Here is a 14,357-nt window from a genome sequence, read left to right on the forward strand (position 1 = left end):
ATTGTTTGCGGGTAAAATCGCTAGCTTTGCAGTCTGCTGAACCAAATCAATATAAGTACACGATCTTAGAAAAAAAACACAGTAGTACTACCGATTTATGCATGTTTACGACTTTATCGAGACCTACGAGATAGATAAATTAGTACCAGATCAATGCTAACCTATAAATTTAGTCATCCACTACGGCTAACATGATAAATTAGCTAGTACTACCAGATCAATACCAGCCAATAAAGTTAGTTATCCAGAACGACTGACATGATATCTCAGGTCACCACAAGCCGCAACAACAGTAATCGAGTGTCCTTTAATCACTCAATTCGTAACATAATCCAGTATAGCTTTTCGCTCCTTGTAATTTGCAATTGCATGCGTGGGCAACCTTTCCTTTCCCCTTGGGCGAGGAACGCGAGAAAGGCAGGGGAAAAGCTCCCTCGTGACCACATGCACGTACATACAGGCACACAGCATCAGGGATCAGCCTGAGACAGCGGGGCATCAGTCCATCCATCAGGCAGAGAGCACCACCCACCGCTGCACGTACGGTCATCACCTCCTGATCTGATCAGATCAGCCAAGCCACCGGCACACGTACGTCCCCCTTCGCAAAAGCTACTACTAGAAGAAGATGGCCTTTCCTGCACCGCGCGACTCGGATCTCAACACAGTTGGTGTTGGGGCCGGGCCGCGGGGGACCCGAAAGAGGTGGGTGAAATGGGTTGCGGTCTCTCTGGCTCGGACCAGGAGAGAGGAGGTCACGTGGATCGTGGCCGAATTAAGCGCCACTGTACGTGCGCCGTGGCAAGTTTTACAGATTCTGGTCGCATGCACGGACAGGGGACTACTTTTATGTGAGCGCACGGATTCTCATGTGCTCCACGGAAAGCTTCGCCTTCGCCTTCGCCTTCGCCTTCGCTAGCTGCAGGTTGGTGTCAGCGCCCGTCTGTTTGTGCTAATGCTAGTGCGTAGTACGTCCAGCCGTCCAGGGCTCCAGGCCCAGCGTCGAGACTCGCGCGTGTTCTGGCTCGGGTCGGTCACGTGATCAGAGGGCCTGGGCGCCTGGCATTACATTTGCATCATCGCGCGCATGGTACTACTATTCTGGTCCATGGACGTGACCTTTTCCGGTCACGTAATAACACCAGCGATATTTCGGGATTTTAACAACTGTATACTACGACGGTTCTTTTGTTTTCACGCCACCGGGAGAGAGTTGGAGAGATGCTGGTAAAAGTAAAAAGTTCCTACGGTCCGTATCCGACCCAAGGATTCAAATTGTAGCTGCTCTACACGCAGGGTGTTGATACTGTGCATTAGACGAACTTTAGTTAAGGCCTTCCCTGCCTTTGCATTATTACCAGCAGAGCCACGATCGACCGGTAGCTTGGCGTGCGTGGTTGCCGAATGTGTACGACGGCCGGGTAACATGATGTGACAAAAACGTAAGGTATGCGGCCTAGTAAAATTAAAAAAAAGGGAACGAGACCCCTGCTCAAAAAAAAAGGGGAACGAGACAAGTCAAGCCACGGCCTAGGCTCACACGCGATCGAATGACCGGCCACTTGTCTCAGGGGTAACGTGTAAGCAAAGCGCGCCGCATGCAGTTTTAGCCAAATGATTTTTGGAACGTACTACTCCACTGCCGATCCAAATGGATTTACGGCCGCTCCGGTGCTCGAGGCCACGAAATCAGGCGCTGACTACCTGTGCGTGTCGGCGTACGCTCAGCCTCAGCCCAACTGAACAACATCGCGACCGAGGGCTTGGCTCTATATATGTCAATTTTGAAATTTTAGTGGTACTAGTGTTACTTTACATCAAAGAGCAATTCACGATGGCCACATTAAAGCGTACGTATATTCTTTTCTTTCGCTAGATGGCAAATGCAACTAGAAACATGGTTTAAGTCCTACTTTATCCGCCCATTGACAAACCAGCTGGTTCTCGTATGAAAGAGATCATCAGTCTAAATCTTCGTCCTTTTCTTCCAGGAAAAACAAAGCATAAGTGTTCGGTTGAACAAACTAAACTCGATCAAGCAAAGCTATGGTTTCTAAAGCTGCGTAGCCTTGCGCGTTTGAGAGGCGTCCCTTTTTTTTACAGGGGATCTGCGGCAAGATTAAAAGAAGCAAATTAACAAACTTGAGGCCCCTCTAGCATAGCACACGAGAGAGGCAGAGAGCACGGCACGTACTAGTATATTACTAACACAAAAGCGAAGATTAGGCAAAGAAGCCGCGCTGGAACAGGGGCCGCACAGCCGCCGAATACCGCAGCCGTCTAATTAAGTTTGGTAACCCATATTATAACACGGAAAGACCCCACGAGCTTAATCAGTGATTGGCTCGTGATTGCCTCTTTCCATAGGCGCCACTCTTTCATCAGATCATGTTTTCGTGGCTTTGACTCCACAAAGGTTGCAGACGTGCAGATAGTGCAGGGACACAGCTTTTATAAGTTAGTCGTTGATTCGAAGACCAGAGCTTAGAATAGTGGCGATTATGATAGCAGCAGTTTGATTGTGTTGGGTTAGATTAATCGGGTCGGTCAGCAACGCCATATATCTAGAAGACGCTGTCCATAACAGACTACTCCCTCCGTTTCATAATACAAGACACCCATGCATCCCTAGATCATCAATTTAGGTAACTAAATATAAATTAAATAATTAAATAATCATATCATTAGAAAGTTCTTTCGACGACGAATCTAATGATGTTCTTTCGATGACGAATCTAATGATGTATTTTTTGTTAAGAAATATGTATATTTAATTAATCAAATTGAGGATTTATGACTGCATGCGTACCTCGTATTATGGGACGGAAGAGTAACAATTAATCTGGTGTGCAGGAACTCTGCCACCCTGGGTCATTAGCCTCCTCGCAAATCTCAATTTGCTTCTTTAATCTGATGACCCACTGAACCTTTCAGTTGACTGTGATATGACCAATGCGAAAGGTGGGGAAGCAGAATAGAATTGTACAGAACATATCGATTTTTTTTAAAGCAAAAGGAGATGTTTAGTAGCTGATGGAATGTAACAGGTTAAGAGAATTCGGTTACAAATTTGAACTTTCTGCTTAGGAAACAGACGCTCTATCCACTGACCTACATGCGCCTTGATACACCATTTCCAATTATAAATTCTCACTTACATACATTCATCATTAATGTGCACCCAAGACTAAAATACTAATCGAAAGAATAAGAAACGACACAAGAATAGAATCAGATGCTCACGACTAATTAGAAAGGCACCATCATTTGATATCAACGTCCCCTTTCACCTAGCCTCTTGCAACAAACGCCGTAAAGGACAGATCAACCACCACATATTACCAAAAAAAAAAAAATCACCATCCTCATCAGTCACCACTGCCCATCCATTCATGTCGACTCGACGGAAGCACCTCTGATGCCATCAAATAATTTGCATGCAGACCAGACCACGGCATGCGTGCGCCAGTCCGAAACAGCTCGGGGTTTCAATAATTTGGGGAAGCTAGTTCTAGAGATGCCTGCGCTTATCTTGTACTGCTTGATAGTGCTCTAGTTGTGTTGACTTCTGAGGCCTTGCTTAGACAATTACTACTACTCCTACGTAAAGCATATGGTAGAGACTAGAGACTAGAGACTATCACCGCTTCTTGCAGTCTGGGCCGGACCCGGCTTCCTGCTAGTGTGCTGGCCTGGCCCACACAGCTTCCTTTTTTTTTGAGAACTAGCCCACACAGCTTCCTCGAGTCCTCGACAATCCGGAAGACACTTTTCTTGTGCCGAGCCATGGCATCCCAACATCCGCCGCCGCCGGCGAAACTCCCCACAGCCGCAACCACCACCATAGATGCTCTTGACGAAGACCTCCTCCGCGAGGTATTCGTCCGTCTCCCCTCCCTAGCGAGCCTCGTTCGCGCTGTTGGAACGGCACTTCATCTAGTCAGGCCTGATGTACACAAGTCAGGACGGCCTAACGGCCTAGACCGAGTCAGGAGACTCCCCTAGTATCATGGGCGTGCTGATCTATCCCTACGCACGCCCGCGCGTTTCTCTCGGGCACGTCTCCCATTTTCTGTTGTACATGTACGAGTATAAATACTCTTCACCTATGAATGAATGAATCAGTTCGGTGAATCTAGCTATTCAACTTGGTATCAGAGCCTACTCTTCCGCCATGTCTTCCCATCGCCGAAGCCTCTCCCTTGGCGACGACTCCATCGATCCAACCACTCCCCTGAGCGCCGCCTTTCAGGAGCGTCCCGTTTCCCCCGCCACACCTGCTGCAGCGGCCGCCACCGTTCCTCCTACTCCGGCCGCCGCCCGTCACGGACAGATCGCCGCCACTCGTGCGGCACCCACGGCACCCGCTCGCACCAGACCGGCGCCCGCACCTCGGCTGGGGCCTCGTCCAGCACCATGCCATCTCTGGCCCTCCCTCCCTCCATCAACATGCACCAGTGTCCCTTGCTACTTTGGGGCTATTGCCAGTGAAGCACCACTGGTTGGTCAGTGAACCAACTAGTCAACCATGCAACTATCTAACCATCCAACCCTTTCGACCGCTGGCGGGGTTCCTCCTCTTATAGCCAAGGGAATATCACGGGTGCCACGATATATGGTTTACAAGTGACGAGCGGGGAGCTCGGGCAGCTCCTCCTCGGTGCGCTGGCATACATGCAGGAATACTAGCCTTGTAGCTAAGGGTCTAAGCCCTAAATTGAACAGCCACTGTTTGCCTGATTTGACGGGGAACCCCCTCCCTGTCGGTTCATTAAATGCGCCGTTCGCCTCACTCCTTGTCCTGACGAACCCTGCGCGCTGGGCGCCCGCCGCATGCCCACGTGGCACCGCAGTCCTGCTTACTCGGCCCCGCCCTCGCAGCGGAAACATGCGCCCGGGAGCGCCCCTCCCGGCAAGTACCTTCCCGGGAGGTGCCCAGGCGGGAATTCTCCCCCGAAGCCCCGCTAGCCCTGCCGGGCTGGTAGCTTGCCGCGCGGCTTGTATACTGCCGCCCGAGGTGTGACCCTCCCGGGAAGCAGGCGAGGCGACTCGTGCGTCGTGCAACGGTGGTACCCCGGGTGCCACTGGTACGACAGGCCGCCGGCCAAAATGCGGCCTCCTCGTTGTCGCCCGGAGCTTCCCTCTCCCTTGCGAGCTCTCTCTCCCTCCCGATCTTTCTCGTCGGCTTTCAATTTCTATCCGAATGTCTCTAATTTAAAAATTTTAGTTAGCTCCGGTTAATTAACACCTTAATCCCTTGTCAATGATTAGGCTAACTATTTTACTTTGTTTGTTTTCTTGTGTATTGTGTTGTAGATCGAAGGACCGTTCTTGGATGTACGCTAAGGAAAGAATCAATGCTCGATGGATAACCGAATGGACGGTCTTTTTTGGAGTCGCAAAAGGTGATATGGAATGAAAAGGACTTGTGATGATGTGTTGTCCATGTCGCAAATGTGGAAACACATGCATGATGAAGTCTGAAGATGTTCAGATGCACGTGCTGGCATCGGGTTTTGTGGAAGGTTATTCTCGCTGGACTTCTCACGAGGAGGATGCGGTTGATGTCGATAGCGGTAGCGAAGATGATGATGTCCTGCGGTATGATCTGGCGAATGACTCCGAGGAAGAAACAAGGGTCGATGAGGAGGCTAATGTGGAAGGTGAAGGAGCTCCACGTGGCAGGATTGCCGAAATGGTAGATGACCCGTACCTACGGGGGCAGCTGGAGGACCCCGAAGATGAGGCAGAGTCTGCTCAGTTCAAAAAATTGTTGGAGTACGCAAACACACCCTTGTATGATGGAGCTGGCAAAGAAAACAACGTGCTCGAAGTGACGCTCGAACTTTTGAGGCTGAAGGCAGCATCATGCTGGTCAGACAAGGCTTCACGGACTTGTTGAGTTATCTTGCTTCGGTTTTTCCACAGCGAAACAAGTTGCCCAAGAGCACATATGGGGCGAAGAAGATTACATGCCCACTTGGATTAGATTGCCTGAAACATCATTCATGTCCAAACAACTGCATGGTATACATTGGAGAGGACGAGAACCATGAGAGCTGGCACATATGCGGTGCATCGAGATAGAAGTAGAAAAACGCCAGAGCTGGCGAAGACGATAGGGAAGAAGTGATGAAGGGCAGGCCGGCAAAGACTGTCTGATATCTTATGGCACGTGGCCAAGTTGAGCGTTGGATGCAGAACGTTAAGGACGCGAGGTATCTCGTCCATCACGATCCGATGCAGGCTTCATTCGATCCTGACGGGCACTACCGTGTGGAGGAAGCTGGGGTCCTAAGACACCCTGCCGATGGGACTCAGTGGAGGAACTTCGACACGGCATTTTCTGATTTCGGGGCAGAGCCCAGAAACCTGAGGGTCGGTCTCAGCACTGACGGGATAAATCCTTTCGGAAACATGAACAACAAGCACAGCACATGGCCAGTGATCTTGTTTGTCTATAACCTTCCTCCATGGTTAACCATGAAGAGAAAGTACATCCACATGTGCATGCTCATACAGGGTCCAAAACAGCCGGGAGCTGATCTAAATGTCTATCTGCAGCTAGTGAAGGATGAGCTGAAGCAGCTTTGGAACCCTGGCAGAGTAGTTTGGGACGCAAAAAGGAGAGAGTACTTCACGATGAGAGCAGCACTTCTGACCCGCGTATATGACTACCCCGCGAGTGGACAAACTTCATGCCAGGTGACACATGGCTACAAGACCTGTACAAAGTGCGGGGAAAACACGACATTGGAGAAGTTGCCCGCTTCATCCAAAATTGTTTACATGGGCCACCGAAAGTGTTGGATGCTAAAGACTTTTGGAGGGATGACAAGGAAAGGTTTAATGGGAAGACGGAGCATGGGACAGCGCCGAAGAAGAAGTCTGGTATGCAAATCCTCGAAATTGTGAACGATCTTGATGTTGTCCCCGGAAAGATTGATGCGAAGAAATATAAGAAACTTGAAGGCGTCGTGTGGAAAAAGGAGGTCCGTATTCTGAGACCTGGAGTAGTAGGCACATTTAGAATGCCGCCACAGCATAGATGTCATGCACGTGGAGAAAAATGTATGCGACAACGTGTTGGGGTTGCTGATGAACGTTCCAGAGAAGACGAAAGATCGATCCAAGGCATGGAAGGACCTGGAGCTCATGTCTATCAGAAAAGAGTTGTGGGGCAAAGATCAAGTGTCGGCAGCCGACAAGAATGGTTTCGTGACGGTGACCACGCGGTGTCGTCTTGCATGTTACAACCTGTACAAAGACGAGTTGCATAGGATGTGCCAGTGCCTGCAGGGCATTAAAGTCCCATCGAACTACTCGTCGAGCATCAAGCATCTAGTTGACATGAAGAGTCACAAGCTATCTGGCATGAAGTCTCACGACAATCATGTCATACTCACTCAGTTACTTCCAGTCGCAATCAGAGGTATGATGGAGCCGCACGTAAGGGAGACAATCATGAAGCTTTCTGACTTCTTTGACAGCATCTCGTAGAAGTCAATCACCGTTAGACGATGCCAGATACTGAAGGATAGTATGATACAGATTCTGTGCAAGCTCGAGATGTTCTTCCCTCCATCATTCTTCGATATCATGGTCCATCTAATGATCCACATATGTGAACGATACAACGGGGTTCTGAAGCACTACGTTCGTAACAGATTGCGTCCGGAAGGTAGCATCGTGGAAGGCTTTAGGGCAGAAGAGTGCGTCGAGTGACTTCACAACAGAGGAACCATGGGTCTTTACTAAACAATGCAAGCAGGTATTCTACATAAACGACCCGGCAAATAAAGGCCGCATCGTAGTATGAAGAGGGAAAAGAAGCATTGTTGGAGTGGACGGAGTTACTTCACAAGAAGACTACGAAGGTTTCCATGATCCGACGACCGCCGCAGATGATGAAGAAGCGCAACGCACATATTAACGAGGAAAAGGAGAGGGAAAAGAAGAAGTGATCGGAGCGAGAGCGAGAAAATATCACAAAAACCCTACGTCAGAAGCAGTTCTGCGAGGAGTCAAGTTATGACTTACCGAAGGAAGAAGAAGCACTAGTAGTCACATTGTAAAATATACTCGTACTGAATCTTAATGCAAACTTTGTAATAAGTGAAATTATGTGTGATCCATGTACTTCTGTAAAAAATTTAAATGTTCCTGTAATTTAAATTGGTACAAAGCTCAACAAGTATAGATGCACATCAGTAACGGTCGTGTTCTTACCTGAGCGTTACTGATGTATAGATCATCAGTAACGGTAGCACCACGGCTCGCCCGTTACTGATGTGCATCTATACATCAGTAACGGTCGCGCGGGAAGGCGACCATCACTGATGTGCTTGGGCGTATAAAAGGAAGCACCGAAACCCTAGCCCGTTACTTCTCGCCTGCGCATCGCTTTCCTCTAGCAGACCAGCAGTGGGCGCTCCTCCTCCCCGGGCGAAGCTCTGCCCAATTTTCACGCCGCCGTTGACCCCGCGCGCTGCCCCGAGCCTGCCGCCGACGGCCTCGTCCTCGCCTCCTTCCTCCTCCGCCCCGAGCCCGCGCCTCCCCGTCCTCGACCGGAGCCCGCCGTTGACCTCGCCCGCGACCTCCCCGGCCGTCCTCGCTCGCGACCTCCTTGCCGTCTTCCTCCACCGCCCCGAGCCGTCTTCCTCCGCCGTCCCCGAGCCCGCACCACCGAGCCGTCTTCCTCTTCCCCGCCGGCGACCCCGTGCCACCGAGCCGTCTTCCTCGACCCACAAGGTGCGCGCTCCCTCTGCCTCCCTCTCACTGTTAGGGTTAGGGTTGAATTTTAGGGTTAGGGTTCACTGTTAGGATTAGGGTTAGTGTTAGGGTTCACTGTTAGGGTTAGGAATTGCTGCTTCTGCCCCTGTTTACAAGTGTTAGGGTTCCTTGAAATTACAAATGTTGTATGATGTGCTCCTGCGGTCCTAATCCTTGTATGATGTGCTCCTGTGCTCCTTGCTGATTTGAATTAGGTTGCTGATTTGAATTAAAGAGCATGATTTATACATGTTTAAGATTTTAGCTATATATGTAGCTCTACATAATTTATATGCTGCAATATACATGTTTGCGTGATGCAGTTCATAAATTTAGCTCTACATAATTTCAGAAAGACCATGATTTATACATGTTTATGATTGTAGCTATATATGTAGCTCTACATAATTTAGATGCTGCAATATACATGTTTGCGTGATGCAGTTCATAAATTTAGCTCTACATAATTTCAGAAAGAGCATGATTTTATCTATATACATTACTTATGATTTTAGCTATATACACCAAGTGCTTCATTTATGTGAATTGTGGGCCCGACCATCGTGTCGGGTCATTGGAGAAGGGGCCGGCCATCGTGCCGAGGGGGTACATATGCGGGTGGGGTTTTTATGCAGGTTTCGAGCTCCTAGTAGAGAAAATTTGCTAGCTTTTTAGCATAGGTCATGCCAAAATTTTTAGCCGATATATATTTGATGGTTTTCATGGCATAGGTACGAAATGGGCAAGAGTAGCCAGAAACCAGTTCTTGATCGGGAGGAGGTAGATCGTGTCGATGAAGAGTCTTCATCGGGAGAGCAAATTGCCAGCTCTGGCTCAGGTAGCTCTCGTTCAGAAGAGCGCGACAACAAGCGACGGGTGGAAGAGAGTAACTCGCAGCCTTCTGAAACTCCCACTAAGAAGCCAAGGAAGAAGACGCCAAGGGGGAACCACAACTGGAAGGAGTTCTGTTGCGTGGTCACCCGGCACTCTGAGAGAGGCCGCCTGGAGTCGCCTGAGAGGGCACAGAAGGCCTTCGCAACGACCTGTGAAGTCGTTGCACGTAAGTATTGCAAGATCACCGACGAGTGGAGTGACATCTCCGAAGTCGTTAGAAACACGTGCATCGCGGACGTTGCAAGGAGGTTCCAAGTCACTGACGAGTGGCGCGAGCGATTCCTAGCGGCCGTCGACATAGTAGTGCGCAATGGAGTTGCTAATTGGAAAACCACCGCTAGAAAGTGGATCGACAAACCCTACGAGATCATCAAGAAGAAATGGCCGTCGGTAACTGATGAGGCCAAATGGGAAAAATTCAAGAAGGAATCGTCTGACCCTGCTTTCATTGCGAAGAGTGAACGTATGAGGGTGTTGCGCTTGAGGAAGCCCTTGAACCACAAGCTAGAGAGTGCAGGGAAAGAGGGGAAGAAGAAGGTCTAGCGCAAGCAGGAACGATTTCTCGAAGCGGCAGGCAGGGTGCCTCCAGTGCATGACATGCTGGAGGACCAACGTGCTAGAGAATATGCACGTCAGCACATGACACCTGAGGAGTGGGCGGGCATTGAGCCAATGCAGCCGCCTGTTAAAATTTTTACGGTAATGGTTCACGTGCATTTTTTTGTTTTCGGCGTTGATTATGACACTCCTGATCCATATAGACTCACGTCCTATCTTATATGATAACAGGAAAATGGCCACAAATGGCAGGACAGCAAGAGGTCAGAAACCTCCGACAACTCCGTGCAGAGGAAGAGGTGGGAGTCGGTTTGACCGCCGGCTTGCAAAAGGCGGAGCACACGGGCCGTGTTCTAGGAGAAGGCGAAGGGGCTGTTGGGATGATTATTTCCCGCCTGCTCCGAAGCGAAGCAGGGTCCAGAAAAAGCTCCCCGCTCCTGCTGAAATAATAGAACAAGCTAAGGCGGAGGCGCGAGAGTAGGCATCTATCGTGTCTCAAGAGGTGTCGCGGGAATATGTAGTGCAAGCCGTCCATCATTTGGTGTCGGCATTAGCCAAAGACCATCCTGCCCTTGACGCCATACTCGGGGGAGGAGTGGAAGGTTTGAGGAACCTCCTTCCTCCTCTTCCTCCTCTTCTCCCGCGAAAGACCACCCTGCTGAAGAGCAGCGCCGCCTCCGACACACGTATGGACGACGAAGACACCTACACCCCAGGTTACAGCCCGGCTCCTAGCATGCACAACCTCCCCGCTAGCCAACCGGACCCAAGCGAGGGCATCCGGGATAACGATCCGGGTCCGAACGACAACATCCTTGTAAGCATACTTTTCAAACTCTTTTTCACTCCTCACCTTCATGAATAAAGATCTTACGCACATATGCCTTCTTCTTGTTATGCGCAGGCACCGGTGAAGTGTCGTATCCACGTTGACAAGTCTGGGAAGCCAGTAGGCGCCATTGGCCGCGTGATGCCCAGACAATCACCGCCACTGGTGCACGGCATTCTTATGAACGACGCACAAGTGATGTGATGGTGGACTCCGACGTCGAGGAGCATCGGGATTATGCTATCCCGCTACCTCCGGAGGAAGGCGTGGATATCCTAGGCGGTTGTCCAAACTACCGCATTATGTGGCCTAGGAGCTTGGTATCTCTCTACAACCAGCGCCGGTCCTTTATGACTCCATCTCCCTCCGCCCACAAAGGTACTTCTCATTCGCCGCTCGGCCTTTCCCCTAGGATACTTACTCCTGTCGATGCCGGCGGAGATGAAGAGCGGGCAATGTCGATGCCTGCACAACTCAAAGATAGCCAGCCCACATGGTCGGCACAGGCTGGAAGCGTCCCTACTACCTTCTCTCTCTTGGGTGCCGCTGAGTCCATGGGTGGCCGCAAGATCGATGACAAGTACAAGGCAGAAGAGCAGAAGGCATGGGACAATAAGAGGAGGCATAAAAAGAGGGGGCGCGGTGGCAAGACCATCAAGGAGTCCTCCAATGTCACTCAAGATGAGATGCACTACGTGCCTAACATAACGGGAGTCTGGGAGGACAATAGGCCTGACATTCGCATGAAGGACCCCCGTCAAGGCCAGAGATTCGAAGACGGATCCTATTTCGTGACTAGGGAGTTTGACCAGTTGCTTATTTACTATCTTGGAAGACCGATGGTCACCGAAGATTCACTACGTGCCGTGTCCAGAGAGATGCAAGAGCTTCATCAGTTCTACATGCAAGCATCAGCTGGTTCTCAACAGCATGCCCAACAGATTAATGTTCAAGTCCCAAAAGACTATGGCTTTTTTGACCAAGAAACCGGGAACATTCAGGAACGTCTTATCACCTTTGGTGTGGAGTTCAACGAACTGTTCCACATCTTCAACCGTCAAAAGCTTGATATCAACCTCTTAAGGCTGTAGTCTGCCTACCAAATAAGAGAACTGCGGCGAATGGAAGTCAAAAAAGTAGCCATTCTAGGCCCCGCGATGTTCAACTATGGTGACATCGGTCTTGAGCTAGAAAAGGATGCCTCAAGAACCCTTGCATCTAAATACTTGGTGGCATGTCTCGAGAAATACGCGGACCACGACTTTATCCTCTCCTTCCTTAATTTGGAGTAAGTTCAATTTTATATATGGAACCGTCTGTTTTTTCTAATTTACTCTTTCTTATACACCCTTGGATACTAAAATTTGTTTCTTTTGAAAAAAGAGACCATTGGGTCACACTACTCATTTGTTTGCCTTGGTCCGTGGTGTACTACTTCGATTCACTACTTCCGAAGAAGGGTGTTCGAGGTAGGTTTTGGAAACCCATCAAATCACTCATTAACACTGCCTGGAAAGTGGTGACCAGGGGAAAACTAGCTGGTAAAGGCTATAAAGACGAGCCTCAGCACAACCACAGGTTCCCTTGCCAGCAACAGCCGCCCGATAGTGTGTTCTGTGGCTACTACTGCTGTCACATCCTTATGGAGAATGCCAGCATGTTCAAACCTGAGTGGAAGGGGTCAGTGGCGGCGATGGAAGAGTACTGGCGGCCCCGAATGACAATGGTACACCGACCTAAATGGGTCGTGTATAACATTCAAAGGGAGTTCGCCCATCTCATCAACAATGAGGTCATCAAGTCTAGTGGGGACTTCTACGAACGCGTGGAACAAGTGGTGTCTAGGGTTCACCCACAACATTAGGACCTAGCTTGAAATGAGATACATTTGTATTCTTTATATGCTTCCATAAAATTTTGACACTTTGTAATTATATTTCTATGAAATTTTGACACTTTGTAATCAATGTCGTGAAGTGAGATACTTTTGTATTCTTTATATGCTTTAAATGATGTGGCTTTATATACATTTGTATGGTTTAAATGATGTGATGTGATGTGATGCGGCTTTATATGTATTTTTATGTGTTGTGCTGTATATATAATCTGTGCTGTGTTGTATATACAATTCTATGTATTTTTGGTGTATTTTCTGTGGTTTTAATTATTTTTTTAAATACCAAAAATGTATCAGTGTCGGTCGCTCGACCGACACTGATGTGGCAACGCGACCGTTACTGATGATATATACATCAGTAACGGTCACTGCGACCGTTACTGATGATGGCACATCAGTAACGATCGTAGCAACCGTTACTGATGATACCCATCATCAGTAACACGAAGTTAGCAACAGCGGCCCCGACCGTTACTGATGTTGTTTTTCGACCGTTACTGATAAGCCTTTCTGTAGTAGTGGGACAATATGGTTAACTACTTGGCACTTTAGGCCTTGTTTGGCATTAGTGTATTTCTCACTAGTTTATTGGGTATTTGAGGGGATTGGGTGTTCACCTAATATCTTCAAACCCTTCTACCCCAAAACACTACAAAAACAGTAGTGCCAAACAAGGTCTTAGATGGTTAATGGTCAGATTGTGAACAGTATGGTTCTTTGGTTATAAACCTTGTTGCTGCTAGCTTGGTGCATGCTGGATTGCTGGGATACCGATGGTAGGTCTCAGGTTGATCCACGTCACACAAATCTAATGGTCAAGATTTAATGAGTCGGATATGTTTGTTGGGCTTGCAACAGATCATCAAATTGGTTTAAGGCCCATTTGACCAATAAATAGCAACCGGCTGATTCTTAGCTGTGATCAACGGCAACTGCGTCACGTTCTCACCTCCCTCCCGTTCCGTACATCGCCGGACCTGAACTGGTAAATCCCTTTTCCTTTCGGCGTCGCCCTCGCATATGAGAGATGGCAGCAGGTATACTCAATCTGTTATATACATAGGCTACAATTTGTTGTTTGAAGTTTTCTTCTTTCCTTCAGTTGCTGCCTTTAGATTGTAGATGTGATCCAAGATCGTAGATGTGATCCCGTAGAGCTAGCATCGCACGGATGTATAAATGTGCAGGAATTGTTTCTTGTCACAAATTATCAATTACTCCGTCATGTACTCCTGAGCTGAGAAACGATGTGCATGTTGGAGTCTGAGTCAGAAATTCAGAATCAGGTGCCGAGTTTTCTTTCTCACACTTTTCAATTTATGAGGAGTACCATCCACATAATCAGAACTAGAGTAACTTTCACAAAACCATAGTTTTTAGGACACCCTTGCCGTTGAACCACAGTTA

This window comes from Brachypodium distachyon, chromosome 2 (genome assembly GCF_000005505.3).
Source record: "Brachypodium distachyon strain Bd21 chromosome 2, Brachypodium_distachyon_v3.0, whole genome shotgun sequence".
Lineage (NCBI taxonomy): Eukaryota > Viridiplantae > Streptophyta > Magnoliopsida > Poales > Poaceae > Brachypodium > Brachypodium distachyon.